Source organism: Ambystoma mexicanum, chromosome 3p (genome assembly GCF_040938575.1).
Source record: "Ambystoma mexicanum isolate Mex_15411 chromosome 3p, UKY_AmexF1_1, whole genome shotgun sequence".
Taxonomy (NCBI): domain Eukaryota; kingdom Metazoa; phylum Chordata; class Amphibia; order Caudata; family Ambystomatidae; genus Ambystoma; species Ambystoma mexicanum.
In genome coordinates, this window is record NC_090925.1 from 311,335,933 (window position 1) to 311,352,388 (window position 16,456).

Sequence of the window (16,456 nt, forward strand, 5' to 3'; positions counted from 1 at the left end):
CCCACTCAACCGTGACGGCCTGTAGCCTACTCCCCAGAAGGGCACTGCATGTCCCAGAAGACTCGCCCCATTCAACCGTGACGGCCTGTACCCTACTCCCCAGAAGGGCACTGCATGTCCCAGAAGACACGCCCCACTCAACCATGGTGGCCTGTGGCCACCTCTGAAGTAGTTATTAACAGTATTATTCGTATGAATTTATTTTACGATGTTTGTAAAGTGCTGCATGTTGTGCCGGGGCCTCCTCAGAGCGCTAAGGAAAGGGCAGTTGGGGGTGACAAGGTGGGTGCCTAGAATCGTCATGAATGCAAAGAGATCCGTGCACCCTGGGGAAACGTGTTTTGAAGTCAGGCCCCCCTCGTCCGCGAAGTATGGAGGCCGCAGCTGTCAGAGAAGATCGACCCATTATAAGGTGGGGCTCCTGGAAACTGGGAGTATATCTCCCCACCTGTCAACTCTCCAAGGAGAGGGGCATTAGAGGGTTTCTGACGGTGGTTCCGTTGACGTCAATATAAGGCATCCGGTCTGTTGAAGAGTAACGTTAGTCTGGGAAGAGGGACGGCACCCACACGAGGAAGTGCTGAGTGGTTCCCTTATGTGGGGTGCAGGGGGTGGAGGACCAGGAGGTTGAGGCAGAGGCAGAAACCCCACATCCCAGATTGTTTCATTGTGGAAGGGAGGGGCCCGGGTTGTAGACGCCTGTAATGTTTGGGGTGTACGCAGCGTGGAGCAGCCATAGGCTCCCTCTTATCATTCTCTTATGTTTTGTGTTTTTAATTCATTATTGTCACTGCCTCGCCTCTGTCACTGCTCTCTGTCTCGCCCTCCTTCCTGCCACGGGCCTTGCATTATTCACTCTGTCTTCCTGTTCTTTCCGATCCTTGTCATCCTCCTGGTTTGTCTGCATTCTTCTTCATCCATCATTACTCCTTCACTCTTTCACCTGTTCTCTCCCCTTCGCTCTCGCACTCTCTCTTCTTTCTGAACCCCAAAGATGCAGTCTCTTCTCTCTCTTCGTTGCACCCTTTGGTGTCTCTTTTCTTCCTTCTGGCCTGACTCTCATTTCTCTCTCCGTTCTGCCCTCCCTTCTTGTTGTCTCTTCTCTCTATGCTCTCATTCATTTTCTTGGCTCTGTTCACTTCCTGTTCTGTCACTTGGCTCTTTATTACTCTCGGTCTGTCTCCTCTATTTCTATCCCTCATGTTGTCTCTCTTCTACCCATCCCATTCGCTCCTCCCATTCTGCTCTGTTACTTCTTTTAGTTTCTCTCCTGTTCTGTCTCTTCTGTCACTCTCCTTCCACTCCTTTCTCCATCTTTTATTTATTTATTTATTTATTAATTTATAACACACTCTATAACCATTGGGCATCTGGGCACACAAGGAACACAACATACAATACAGGACATGTTCAAACAAATACCATCAGATTATGGAACATAAAAGAGTCATGAAGCGGACCAGGAAGGCAAATAGAGAGGTGACACAAAGAGGAAAGTCTAGTCTTCAGAGCACGGCAGAATTTTGCTCTTGTCCCCTCTTTATCCCTCCTTACAGTTCTCTCCCTAGCCTCTCTGTTTCTCTATTTATCTCTCCTTATTCAGTCTCCCCATCCTCTATCATTCTGGCTGTCTCACTATTTCTTGTTTCTCTCTCCATTGTGCTCTGCCTCTTTCTCTCTGCTCCCCACCCGCCCGATCTCATCCTCTTCTCTCACTCCCATTCTGTCTCTCCTTTTTCTGTTTCCTACTCTTCTCATCGCACTTCTATTATATTCTGACATTTCGTCTCTTCCTTCTTTTCTCCAGTACTATGTCTCTCTCGCTCCTTCTGTCCCCTTTTTTTTTCCCATCACTAAGGTGAACGGGTGTCCTGTTCTTGCCAGGACTGTCCCAGAATTGGGCCCTCTGTTCACACCGTCCCTAGATGTTTTATATTTAAAAACCCTGTCTGCATTTTGGACAAAAGGAGGGTTACCTCTGGCAGAATCCCAACTCGACTGCAGGGAATAATTAAATCTTCACAATCCGAAAAATGATAAAACAAAGAAATGTTATTTTAGTTTCAGAATTTTGCAGTATCACGTAAGCCAGATTTCTGGAATTGCAGATGATCTCAAACCCGCAACCTTTCCTGTACCTACCACATGCATTAGCTGATTCTGCCACAGAGACTGTGTGTGAAATTAATACATTGCGGGGCCTGACATCTCCATCAGAGCAAAAGCTCCTTTGCTATTAACATGCTTGCATTCACAGCCGAAGCGGCCCAATTTATATGCAGGAGCAGTGCTGGAAATATTGTGGTATCCCATGGGGCGGGGGAGATTTCTCAGTTTAGGGGAGGTACGGTCGTACTTTTATGTTTGCGGCCCATCCCAGTTTCTTATTTTGAAAATCTGGTCACCCTACCCATCACTCAACCTTTTTCATCCTGCCCCCTATAAGCAGCTGTGACAAATCAACTTCCAGGGCACCAGTGGTCCAGGGATGAATATTGGTTTTTAAACTATCGAAGAGCTCCACACAGGGCTGTGGGACGGCTCTATCACTACTAGGGACAACATCTTGGAAACGTCCTCCTTGATGGCGTCCCTCGCCTTAGCAGACATCCAGTGAATCCTACTCTTTACCGGCTTACTGTCTCTCGTATCCACATCATGGGTGTACCAATCTGCGTGACCGCGAGTGAGCGAAAACAGACCAGCAAACTGTCTCAGTAAATGGCGACAGTCTGTCAGTTTCTTTTCTGACAGGCCTGTTGCTAGGTTGACACCTTCAACTGACCCATATGTGGCTTCAGTGTGCAGGAGGTATGGGAGGAGATTGGCCTCCTCCTCAGTCTCTCCGTGAATCACTAATGCCATGACCAACTCATCCCAGGTGTAATGAGGTTTTAGCCAGTCGGCATGAAAGACCCTGCACATCTGTTTAGGTTCTTTCACGTCAATGAGATAATTCACCTCACTGACTTGTTCCAGCACACAGTAAGGCCCAGTCCACATGTCCTGAAGGGCACTGGGTATGACAGACTCCATAATCCATACCCACTGGCCTGGAGTATAGACTGTCACTGTGGCCTTATGGTCGTGCCAGTGCTTCATCAGCTCTTGACTGGCCTTTAGGTTTTGCGTCAACTGTTCCATGTACTTTGCCATTCTAGACCGAAGGCCAAGCACACAGTCCACCACCTCTCACAAAGGGGATGAGAGGTTGCCCTCCCGTCCCTCTTTCACTAGACTGAGGGGACCTCGTACAGGGTGTCCAAACAGAACCTCGAAGGTGCTAAACCCTACCCCGTTCCATGGCATCTCCCTGTATGCGGACAGAAGGCATTGCATGAGAATATCCCATTTTCTCCACAGGTGCTTTTCCAAGCCACCTATCATGCCTTTCAGGGTCTTGTTGAACTGCTCAACACGCCCATTGGTTTGTGGATGGAAGGAGGCATGGAAACGGTGGGTGACTCCACACTATTCCCATATAACTTTCATATACGCTGATATTAATTTTGATCCCTGTCAGAAACAACTTCTTTGGGGAATCCAACATTGGAGAATATCCCAATCAGAGCCTTCGCAACCATGGGGGCTTTGATGCTCCTCAGAGGGACAGCCTCAGGATACCTTGTGGCATGGTCTTCCACCATCAAGATGTATTTGTTCCCTGAGCTGGTTTGAGGAGCCAAAGGACCCACAATATCCATGCCTATTCTCTCGAAAGGGCGGTAACTACGTGTAGTGGAATTTAGGGGGCCTTTGTGGCCACACCTGACTTGCCAAAAGCCTGACAAGACGGCAGGACCAGATAAATTCCTTAATTTTTATGCCGTACTGCGTCCAGTAAAAGTGTACTGAGAACTGGTCTGATGTCTTAGTCACTCCCAAGTTAACCGCTAAAGGAATTTGGGGAGCCAAATCCAAAAGAAATTTCTGTGGCTTTGGGGAATCGCCAACCTTCTGGTGCCTTCACCCTCAGTCTTTTGGCTCACTGTACAGGAGTCCGTCATCCCAGTACACTTTGAACAGTCCAGAGGCCTCACCCTTAACCTACTCCTCTGCCTGCTTCCACAGACACGCCAGAGTGGGGCACTCTTTCTGGGCTTTGAAGAAGTCAGTCTGATCTGGGCCCCCAGCTGATGCAAACACATCCAGGTTGGGAAGACCCTTCAAATTTGTGCTCACCTGGTCCTCCAACTCAGGTTCCTGCAGTGCGCCAGGCATCTCTGAAGTCACTGAGTCCCCTGCTACCAAAGTCCAGTCCTCAGTGGCTCTTGGCCATTCTCCCACAGGAATAGGAGACTCAGCAGTCTGTGGAACTAGGCCAGGGGCTACAGGCCACACCGGCCCCTCCAAAAAGCCCTCCGGAAGTACTCCAGGCTCTAAGGCTCTGAGAGTGTTAAATCTGGTGATCTCTTTGGCCCTCGATCAGGTAGCCGCTGTGACTATATCAGGATCAAGTAGATCATTACCCAACAGACATGGGACGGGGATAGAGTCTTTCACTGCTGCAAGGCGCTGGGTTGTTCCACCTCGCCAGCTGAACTCTACGATCGCCAAGGGGCACTTACTGTTTCTGTCAAACCCACTGCCGCTATAATCAGGCCCATCAATATACTGGCCTGGCTGTACCCACTTCCGGGTGACAGCAGTGAGGCTAGTTGTGGTGACTCAGACCTCAGGAGTTTTGTGTCCATTGATAGGTGTCCACTTTCCTTCCCTAGCTTCTCCCCTCTCCAACTCCCCTGTTCCCTTCCTATCGCCTTTCCCTCGCTTCCCCTATCCTCGCACCCATTGATCTCAAATCAGTTATTTGTAACCTTCCCTAACTACCTCCTCTCCCTTTCCCTTCTCCCTTCCCTCACCCCCTCCACCTAAGTAAATTGTTCTTCATATTGTCTCACTAGTTTGCTTCATGATTGTATATATGCTTCTTTCTTTATTGTACCTTGTTGTTATATTGTAAAGCGCTTTATAAACCTAATGAACATAAACATATATACATGTTCTAGATAGATGTGAGTATTATTGGGAACTGGGATCTCTTTTGGAGACCCGCTATCATTCCCACTCAGTGCAACCAATCCACATTCGGCCACTCCATGGCCTAGTGGGAAGTCCTCCTCTAGGACGCCCACACTGATGATGGCCTCCTCTATGAGTCCAACATTCACTATGGCTTGCTTGGGTAAGCCCTTGCAAGCAGGATCCCCTTTCCTATGGCCCAGTTCCTTACACACGAAACAACCTTTGGGTGGTAAGAATGCAGGTGGGCCAGTGTTAGGGGTACCTTTGCTCTTCTTTTCGGGTGAACGGACCTGGGAACCGGCCTCCTCAGTCCATGCTCCCAGACGTCTCTAATGTTTTCATAGACTACATCACTGGAAGCCGGGTCCATGGAACCCTCGAAGGGGGCATACTGTTAGGTCCATGACCAAGTGCCAGTCCATTTGGCCTCAATGGAGAAGGAATCATCCACATGGTGTTGCTGAACGCCCAAGATGGCCACAAGTTGGTTCTCTTTCCAGCACTGTCAGCAGCGCTCTAGTTTTCCCCCAAGATGGTGCCTGTGTTTGCTGATGCTTCATCGTCACTCCTTTACTTAAGGACTCAGCATCGGTAAGCAAACTGTGTTGCTTCTTTCTTCCTGAAGCCTGATGCTTGTTCCTATTGCTTTCCTTCCAGTTAACTTCTTCCTTCAAGCTACCGACTCAGCCTCATTTCCCTATCTGTGATTGCCTTTCTGCTCCTTGGGACCTCTCCCTTCCTTCGCAGCTGCTCTTCCCGTGCTGTCCCTTACGGCTTGCTGCAGTCTCCTTCCATGCTGCTCTGCCATTCTGCTTTCTTCCCACGTGGCTATTCCGCTCCTTGTCTACCTTGCAGCTCTGCTACTCGTTTTTTGCCTTCATTTCAATACCCATGAGCTCACTAACGATTATACTTACCTTCCGACACTGGAGCAGCTGTGCCGTTTTCCGTCTGCTTAGTGCGGTTCTCTCAGCGTTTTGTTCATGTCCACCTCTGAGAGAAAAGCTTTGCGGCTCCGACCACTTCTGAGGAAAGCTGTGTTCAATCTACGTTATACCTGCTACATCCTCCTCATCCTGACATCATCTGGACACCGATCACCAGCTACTTCTAAGATCTGTGGGCTTTTCCCCCTTCATTGGGATTTTTCCAATTTCAGGGGCTCGCCCCTTGCAGTTTCCTCTGTTGCCCCTTTATCACTACAGGGCTCATAGGAAGCAATGAGGAACAGTTCCACGTCCACTCGCTACCAACCAGTGGACTCCACTACACGGGAACAGGTTAGTTCCTCCACCCATCATGTGGTTTTAATACCCCGTCAAACTCCATTGCAACCGTGTCCCGCTGTTTTTCTTCGTCCAGCACTAATCTGCTCTCCTCCAACAGGAGCTTTCTAGTCGCTGCATCTTTAACAGCTGGGGCAAGCTGGGCCACTTATAGACTGTGTCGAGGCCTGGGACCTGCAGGATGCCTCACTAGCCCCTGACCGCCTTGACACTCTAGAGTGTTGAGAAACAATGCTTGCCCGAGGCGGTATGGTTGGTGTTAAACACTGCTCATACTGTCTTCCTCGTCATCTTCCACTAGCCGTCCCGGAATGTCTTCTTCATTCGGGTACACAGGGATCTAACCCATCCCCTGGGGTCTTCTCCCCAACTGCCCTTGCTTCTACCCATGCTTCGAGGCTGGTCAGCAACTCAGGTGTATTCTTTGTTTGTTTGTTTTGTTTATTTGTATAGCGCACCAAGCCCAGAGGCATCTGGGTGCATTTCTTACATAGAAGGTTACAGAAGGTACAGTGGCAGGATAAAAAGTTGGAAGTGTTACAAGGGTGTGTTTACAAGCTAAGCATTGATATATACAGCAAATTACATACTTACAGAGTGCGAACAAATACAGATTACAGAAATCTTATAACTATTAACTATAAACCTATTAACCTTGTTGTTGTGGGGAAGACCCCTCTCTTGACATAGGACACGCAGGACATCTTTGCTCATGCCTTTCAAAATCTCTACGTCAAGATCCATAATGATTACAAATACACAGCAGTGCTCTAAATGTGGCCTGCAACAGTGCTTTTATCGTTGGGTGATTAAGCTATGCGCAAGGCTCCAACTAGATCCAATCACTGCCACCAATGTGACAAATCAACTTACGGGGCACCACTGGTCCAGGGATGAATATTGCTTTCTAAACCATCAATCAGCCCCACACCTCTAGTACACCAGAAGGGATCGAAACAGATTGGAAACACAAGCAAATTATAAACCTCCTTGTCCAATTTTGGTAACGTGGATGGAAGGGCAGGCTTATCTCTGAAAGGTCGTGGATCGGCGATTAGCTGCAACAAAGCAAAAATAAAATGATTACCCGATGATAAAAAGGACTGTCCAGCCAAGGTTTTATAAAAATATCTACTTTATTATTATCACAACAGACAGTTCTAGCACACTACAAAATGCAAACCACCCTGTAAAGGGATGCAGAGGACAGGCAGTTTCAAAGAAGAAAAAGGGATGCACTCTGGATACTCACAGGAGGGTAGTCGGTATAGTAATTAATCACAATAGTTCCAAGGATACTTGGTTTCAACACAAAGGGAGCAATGGCTCATAACATGTCACTAGGGGCCTCCGGAGAAGGACCAGGGAGACAGAACCAGAATGTACCTTGTCCTGTAAGAGTTCTTGGTGCTCAAAGGGTTGAGTCAGTTTCCGGGTGCTTTGCATCTTCTGCAACAGAGTTCAAGACGGGAGACAGCTGTGGGTATCAGGCGACAGACATTTCGGCGAGCGAAGCTGAACAGACGGCTGCAGGCTGGCCTACACAGCGGCTTGAGGTCAGTAATCAGTGTCTCAGTGCTGGCTGGTGTTTCTGAATCACTGGTGGATGTGTCTCGGGTGGCTTTAGTGACTGCGGTGTAACAACAGTCAGCGGTGCAGTCAGTTGCAGCTCGAGGAGCTCGACAGGCTTGAAAATGTCCTTTAAGGTGGATGTCCGTAGATGCTTTTTAATGCACTCCTCCTAGCTTATTCACTGGGATTGTGTCATCCTTTAAGGCAGATGGGCCAAAAGCTGAGGAGAGTGTTGCAGGCAGCTGCCTCATCCTTGGTTTGGATCAGAGACTCTCTGGCACTTCCCACCTAGGAAGCTTGATACAGAGCCTAGCAGGGCACACTGTGTGCTGGCTGGGTACTGGTTCTGGAGCTGCTGGAGGGTCTTCTGGATTCAATATCTCTCTCTGTTCCCAGGAGATGTTTAGGGGAGGGATCTTGCTTGCCTCTTGGAGGTCCTGGACTTCCTTCACTGGTGGAAGATGTAAGGCAGACTGTACCTTCAGCCAGGGTCCAATGCTGAGTTCTTCTTGTTACTCCTTGCATGATCTTCAGATGATCTGGCCAAAAGAGGGGCTTGGCCCTCTTAAGTGAAATGGACCACAGAGATTGGCATGAGGTCATATTCAGAGTGCTTTACAACAGGAAGGGTAAAGGGGTGAAAAAATGTAATACTAAGCCCCACCCATCTTCCTGCCTGATGTGGATCAAAGGGTTTCTCTGGTTAATGGAGCTCTCTGTGGTTCTGGATTAAAGTGGCAAGACTCCCTTGAAGCTGCGGCAAGACCAGAATCTCTGGCTCCGCCAAACCACATTCTTGTACCTTCTGAATAGGATCTCCCTGCATGGATGGCTACTGTAGGCACGCAGTCCCATCACTTCTGAGGAATGAACCAGTAAAAGCAAGGAAACATAATTTGCTTCACATTTTGCAATTCCCAAGTTTACCTGCCCAATGGGCCATGCAAGGATGTGCACCGTTGCTTCCTCAGCCTTGCATGGCCCATTGGGCAAGCAGGCTGGGGAGCTACAGGTCCAAATGTGAGTAGGGGATGCTCCTGCATTTCTGCTCATATCGCAGTCTCCTAAGGTAGCAGTTTCTTCTGTTCCACCTCCACCACATGTCAAGAACATGGAGGGCCTTCACGTGCTTCTTGGATCCTGACTGCATGGTGCGCAGGACCCAGAGGACCAGAAGAACTGCTTAGAAGTGATGTTGGGTTCAGATTAGGAGAAACAGATAAGCAAATAATATGGTTGAATGTGTATGGGTGCATGGCAAGGTGCATATGTATGTATGTGTCTGTGCATGTGCAAGGCTGTGCCTGTATAAGTACACCTATGAATGAGAGTGCACTATGAATGTTGTTTAGGGTGTGAATTAGTGTGCATGTGAAAAAGAATGCAGTGTGAATGTTTTGTTGGTGTGTGTGTGAATGAGAAAGAAGTGTGTATGGTGTGGTGCAGGACGGTGTGCAAATGGGTGGGTGTGTGTGTGTGTGTGTGTGTCTGTCTGTGTGTCTGTGTGTGTGCTGGCTGTGGAGGAGGAGGGCAGTGGAGCAGACAGAATGGAATGTTTTTACAATCGCATGTCATGTTTTACTGCCATTATGGACACAGCCAACTTGAGTGTTCCTACTAGGGGGTATAACATCGGGGCAATCAGTATGGACATTTCCTCACTGTGCCATGGAATATTTTATTGCCATTATGAGCAAAGCCAACATGAATAAAGTTCTTACGTGGAATACTGACCAATATATGTTCAGCCATTATGGACTTTTTTCTTACAGTGGCATGTCATGTTTTACTGGCACTCAATATGCATGTCCCTATGTGGCTATACTGCCCAGTTATACTATGTGGCTATATTGGCTATGTGGCTATAGGGGAAGCATGAACATGTTTTCTTATAGTATCATTATTGGCATTATGGAAAAATATAAATATGTTCTTTTGTTTGAATACTGGCATGTATTGGTGCAGCCAGCATGAACATGTTTTTACACCGGCAGAATACTGTCATATGTTGTGGTAAAGGCATAATCAGAATGTGTTGCGAACTGTTCCTGTGCACTATTGATGACTTGGAATATATTCGATTTTTTCATGTGCTACCCTACAAATCCAGTGGTAAACTCTATGGGGCTAATTCATGGAATATGTGCGCCGAAAAACAGGGATTTGTGTGCCATTCTGCCCGCAAATCCTCATTTGTTAAACAGGGATTTGCGGGCAAAATGGCGCACAAATCCCCATTTTTCAGCGCACAAATTCCATTAATCAACCCCTATGGTTGGTTTTACCCAATTTGTAAGAGAAAGTGTGCTGTAAAATGCACCGTTTTAATCCATTCCTGAAAAATATTTCCCAGTGGGGAGAACCCCCATCTAACCCTGCTTGGGTGGTTCAGACTTACCTGCTATGCTCATTTGCTCCTGCATATTCCTAGGAAATGTTTTTGCCACCCAATCAAAAAATTCACCACCCGCTACTGGTGATTTTAGTTAGGTGAGGAAAGTGATTTGCCTGCATGATTAGCTTTGGGGGGCTTTATAACTCTCATATTGAGCAGGTACATTGCTACTGTTGTGTGGATGAAGAGAGAAAGAGAGAGAGAGACAGAGAGACAGAGAGACAGAGAGAGAGAATATGAATTCTAGCAGGGTTGTGCTTTTGTGAAGGGGTGGTGGAAAGCGGGGCCTCAGGGAGAGACTCTTCTTTTGGCGATAAGGACTCCCTATCGCATGAGGAACTACCTTTTAATTGTCCTCAAATACCCAATCCACTTCTAGCAAATGACAGACACCAAGACTCCTCTTGTATGTTTTATTGTAATGTAATTACTAAAGAAAGAGGTCAGTGTGGTACTGTGAAGAGTAAGATCACAGGAGTAATGAACAATATCCGTCTATCAAATACTGTGACGAAGAAACCACATGGAGTAATAAAGAACGCAGGTCCGACACAAAGAAAGGACTATGCTTACTAGCTGAGGAAGCCACAGCATTGCCTGATACAAGTGGGAGGAGTCAGGGAATCCGAGGAGAAAGACCCGGGACTTTCAAACAAGCTGGCTGTAGAAAGTCAGTGACTCAGGGAATGTGCTGGGTTGCACGGCGGCAAAAGCTGAGTGAAACAAGCAGCCAACAATAGGAATGTCGAGAGACTGCTAGTCCCACGAGTTTCCAAGTGCACTCTTGTAATGTGATTTAGTATAAAACCCAATGAGTTTCTAGATGATCTCTTCATCGGGGATCCTGTTCTTTGTAAATGCTGTAATTTAATAAGAAAAAAGACGTACGTAAATGTTTGTTCCAATTCATGAGTTACATGTAGTTTCTAGTGCACCATAAGCTTCATAAATCTCCTCACATGTGTTAGGGTCCAATGGATATCTGTGTACAATCATGAGCTACCACTTGAGCACTCCTTGAAGGGATCAACCATAAGGGAAACATAAATGGAGAACCAAAAAATGATCACATTCAATATTAGGTGTAACTGGAAAAGGGTATCTGTTATTCGAAAATTGAAATATACTCTTACGACCACTCTGGTCGTGGAGTCTAAAAAAGATTGATAGGTGTCACATTGTATTGTAGGGCACTCAATGGATAAGAAACTCAGTTTCTAAAAATGTAAACAAAATGGTATACTTGGTAAGCATCAAATTAGTTTATAGTGTCGATAATCGTTGTCATCTGTAAACTGTCCAACTGGGCACAAAATAAGTCCTCACCTTAGTGTCGATCAGGTGAGGGATAGTGTAATGAATAGATCCCCCACTCAAAATGACACAAATGGACAAGAAGCTCAGTTTCTAAAAGTAAACAGAGCAGTGTATTTTATAAATATCAAATAAATAGTTGATGTCAATAATTGTAGACATCTTATAAGTGTCCTGCTGGGCACCAAATAAATCCTCCCCTGAATGACAACCTTGTGATGTATAATGCAGAAGAAATCCACCTCTCAGTTTCTGTTATAGTGTGGGTAATGGGAATCAAGTCCCTAAACAACATACTAGGTGGGAGATGTCACAAACTGTCAACCTCAAGTGGATGACTGTAACAAAATGATTTGGAAAAGGTCCCAAAATCTCCTTACATTTACCAAGAATACTCTCCAAATCATCATGAGTGGACATGAACCTGCACGTTTCCATCATCGGCATCAATAAAACGCGGAGCATATAGTGGAGCAGGTTAGCTTTTTGGGATAGAGGACAGACTTTTGATTACAGACTTTTCCTATTGACGATGAGCACCCTAGTTTAGTTGTGTTAGGTCGAGAAACTCTTAGGATAAGGGAAGTTAGGTGTTTTCTTTATTATTTTATAATAAACCTAGTTGAAACATGGCCCCCATTGGTCTGTCTTCTCCTTCTGACCTACCACACAGTGTATAAAGGTGAATGTAATTGGACACAGAATGTAAGGGAATGGGGATCACATTAAAAAGGCTTGGTACCTTGATGTCGAAAAGGTTATTATTAAGAATCTGTTCAATGACATGTCATGCTAGACTTTATTTTAGTTCATGATGAGGCAGGGTGGTGCCAAATAGGACTGAGGAAGGGTCAGTAAAACAATAATGCAATTCTCGGTGACTGACTCGGGGGCCACTAACGGAGGACCATTTTGTACCTAAAATCATGAAAATCATGAAATCTGTCCTGTTTTTACAAACTGTGTGAGTAACCAGTCCTAAGTACTCCAATGTTTCCTGTTAAGTCACAGCGAAATTAAATAATGGTCCTGCGATCACACACTTTGGTTAAACAGTCAAGCGAGGATTTGAACCTGCTCTACAACTTAGGGCCTTCCAAGGTTTCCTGTATACAAATATTTTATTTTTGGATTTCAAGGCCTACAATGACACTGTTGTTTAGAGTTTGCTGGCAAAATACACAAGTTGCTTACCAAAACAAACTGACAACATGCGAATCATATGTCATGCCAAGGAATCTCGTTGTAGCTGTATTGCCCACACCCTGAATGGAAAACAGGAAGTTCCAGAATCCAGAATAATGAAAGCTTAAACAATGGAATGCTTAATGCCACTGCACTTAATGACACACAATCAAGGAAATGTGTGATGAAGTCGCTCGGAAAGAGTGATTCTTTCCCACAAACGTTCAGCTCGGTGTTATGCATGACATTAAGAACATGACATGTTTTGCATGTCAAGCAATTAGATATCGTGGGTATAAACTAGTCCTTACAGGGGAGCTTTCTTGTGTTGCTCACTTTCATGCCTTGGAAGCAGGCACAGATTTGCTATGTAATGAGAGCTGCGCGTGGCTATTCAGTCAGACATGTCCCATCACGCATGAGGCTATGCTGATATACTGTTAACAAAATAAATATGTTTGCCAGGTCATTAATATGAAGGCTGCACAGCCGGGGACGCTGGGTAATGACATTGCTTGAGCGTCCAAGCAGAGATGATGCAGAATTTGACTCTGGAGGAAATAAAATTCGTCCAGCATCCAGGACTCTTTTCGGGATCTGAACTTAAGTTATTCACTGTAAAAGGAATCATGAACTAGTGCCCATAAGCAGCACTTTTGCACTTTTGGCGACTCGCATAAGAAACAGATTCATTCACAAGCTCTGTGCAAAAACGGCATGACCAAATAAGCATATGTGTCTTATGATTTACAGACATTTTTATGTTAGGATGGGCTTTGAGACAGATAAAAAGAGCACACAGTGTGCATTACTTGCTGAAAACAGTTTCATACATGAATCTCTATTATAGGCATATTTCCAATATAAAAGTCTGTGGTTGTTCCTATGTCCCCAAAATGCTCTTTATTTGTATGCAAATCACCAAGATTAGGTTCCTTGTAGAGATGGGGCACTTCTCAACCCTGGCTGGGGATCCTCCCCTCAGTGCCACCCACATCACTCTTGGCACCCCCTTCCTGCCCTCCCCAACCCCTCCAAACCCCCCAAAAAACCTCGCACAATGGGCTGACGGTCTCAGAGTACATCTTTTCAATTTCCAACACACTTTTTTTTTGCATGAAAATGTGTTTTACAGCAGCATGCTGGCATATATTGTATACAGTCGGCATGGAACTCGGTGCTTAGAGTGGAAATAGTGTTCTGTAATGGACACAGCCAGCCTGAAAATGGGTTCCTAGGGTGTTCTGCCAGCATATAGAGGCATAGCTAACAATGAAATGTTGCATACAATGACATGCCAGCATATAGTGGGCACAACCAAAATGAAAATTCGTGTTTGCATTGGCAATATTGTCATATCATGAGCATAATCCTACATGAAAATGTGTTTTTTTACCTTGGCAGTTTCAATTGTATTGGTAGGAGCCAGCATTACATTGTGTTTTTACATTGGCATGCTAGCATATATTAAGCATAGACTGTATGTATTGTTTTTGTATTTTATTTTTTGTAGAACATACATGTGCCCTAGACTGGTTATCATGGGACTTGAAAGAAGTTGTAATAAACTGGATACAATATAAATATGAAAGCATAAAGTGATGGGAACAGCAATAATAGAAGCTTATGAGTCCATTCAAACCGCAAGAGTCCAAGGTAAAATAGAAACAGAAACCAGACTAAAGTGGCCCAGCAAGAGAGTGGGACTAATGGAGGGAGTCCGTTAACAGTTTGTTAATCTGCAGTGGCAAAGCTTTAGAAAAAGGCCACAAACTCCCCTTTTAAGAGCCCCTGATGGGGCATGGAAGAGGAGAACCATTCCCCAAGGGGAGTGGCTCAGGCAGTAGGAAGTCACTGTAAACCTATCCCCAGACCAGGGTCCTTCTGACTCACGATATTGCCGGTGGGCTAGTAGAGAAGATGGACCCATGTACATGCCTGCATGGTCCCGCCACACATCACTGGGCTCTCAATAGACAAGAGCAAGACAAATTAGGCAATAGCCGTGGAATAAAGGTGACATAGATGTTGAGGGGGAAAAACAAGCAGAAGATTTAGACACCATCGTTTTTCGCACCACTCATGGCTCCACGCCTAAGTCTTTTACAGGGTAATGCGGACGCATATTATTGGTCACTCGAAGCATGAAAATGTATTTAGAAAGCAATGCTGGCATATATTGTTGAGACAGGCATACTTTTTTTCTTTGTACACAACCATCATGAAAATGTGCTCCTGTGTGCTGTTGGTGATTTGGCATATCCTGGGGTTTTTGATGTGTTCCCCATTTTTTCTGAAGCCTAGAGCTCTGGCGCATAAGCGAGAGTTCATTTAAAAAAGAGGCCTTGGCTTATACCGCCTCTCTTTTTCTTCCGCAATTGTAGCATCGACCTCTGCCCTGCACCCTTTTAACTAAGAGATGCAACCCAGGGAGAGAGGGTGATGATCGCTGCAAAGGGATGCCTGGCGAGGATCGGTGCCACGATGAGGACGATTGCAGCCCCATATGACACAATGGAGAGGCAGGAGGCTGCACTTACCTGCACTTACCTATGCTGCATGCGGCCTGTTAGGCCATGCCCCCTGCAGGCCATAGCCCCTGTAAGAGCACCCCCCCAGATTCTGTATTCCACTTAAAGCACTGACTACAGCTAAAAGAAGACCAATGAAGTGGGTAAACTCAGAGCCACTGGGTCATGATAGCCACCACGCTGTCATCATCTGAGGACTGGTTTCCCAACCAACCATCGTGCTCTCTTCTTCCGTGGAAGGGGACTTTCCCATTGTTTCACAAAGCAGCAACATCCACACTGTTTATTTCTAAACAATGCAGACTGCAAGATTCTTTCACACTTGCATTCAACAGTGCTCTGCGAATTGACACCCATCAACAGGATTTGAAGTTTAACAAAAGAGGCTGGCAGTTGTGTTCGATACTCTGTCGTTGGGTGGTGCATGTTTGTACCTACCTAGAAATCACTGCATGACTTTATATTTTACAAGCTCACCTAATTCGCCATCCTTGGGACCTTCCGCGCTGATGTACAGACCTACTCTTCAACACCAACGCTCTCTTGGACTTGGTGTAGTCTGACCTCTTACAACCTCAGTGTAGCTGATGCCAACCCCTTGTATGTTTCATGGTGACATCGAACATCTTAAGCACTGCTGAAGCCAATCGGGGTGCCCTTCCTACCACCAACGACCCAACAGCCCCACTTATGCAGGGTCTTCAACCTGCTACTCTCCAGGTGTTTTGGACTCGGACTTCCATGATCTCAAACCATTGACCATGCTGGCTAGAGCTGATGGGAGTTGTAGTACAAAATGTCTGGAGAGCCAAATGTTGCAGACCCCCTGTCCGGATGACTACTAAATGTCTTCCATATTCCCTGCATAGTGCATAATATGGTGACCACAGAGCTTCCAAGTGACCCTCTTAGAGAGGACCAGCCCTCTTAGCTGTAGGATCATGGAGGAGTTTTCCTGATAGGAGGCAAAATGGCACCCGTGGCCTGTTGGTTTCTATTACCTGTTACCTTGTTTTCCCAAAGTCCTTGGAAGCACTCCACTCAGCTCGTTCGATTGGGCAGTACAAGTCCCTTATTTAGCCCATGAGTGCCATGTAGTCGTTCTTCCTGGACCTGGCCTCTCGCCCCACCGCAGGGTCCCTTCTCCC